We start from the raw sequence: 428 nt of genomic DNA, 5'->3' as shown, positions 1-428 counted from the left end.
GCGGACAGAGGGGTGAGGATAGGGTGGGAGTGAGGAGAGGATGGGTGTCCGCGGTGAAGTGAAGAGGGTGCTCGGGGTTGCAGCTTTCCCTGGGGGAGTTTTCCTTTTGTACGGGAACCGCAGAGGTGGGGTGTAAAGGGGATTTGTTGGGGGCAGCTCCCGGTCCGAAGGCGAGGGGAGCCGGGCTGCGGTGGAGATTGGGGTCCTCCGGAGGAGGAGTCCCCCGGCGCAGATTGAGGGGAGATGCGGCTGGGGGTGGGGGCTTCGCCGAGCTGGGGGGGTGTAAGGGGCACTTTGGGCTTGGTGGGGAACTGGAAACAGCGTGTAGGGTGACGGATGCCCCGAAGATACAGGCGGAGGCGGTGTATGAGCACCATGTGCTGCCTGGTGGAAAGTGGGCGGCTGCGGGGCCACGATGTGGGAGCCGT

This window comes from Meleagris gallopavo, chromosome 7, assembly GCF_000146605.3.
Source record: "Meleagris gallopavo isolate NT-WF06-2002-E0010 breed Aviagen turkey brand Nicholas breeding stock chromosome 7, Turkey_5.1, whole genome shotgun sequence".
Lineage (NCBI taxonomy): Eukaryota > Metazoa > Chordata > Aves > Galliformes > Phasianidae > Meleagris > Meleagris gallopavo.
Note: the sequence above shows the minus strand (reverse complement) of the source record.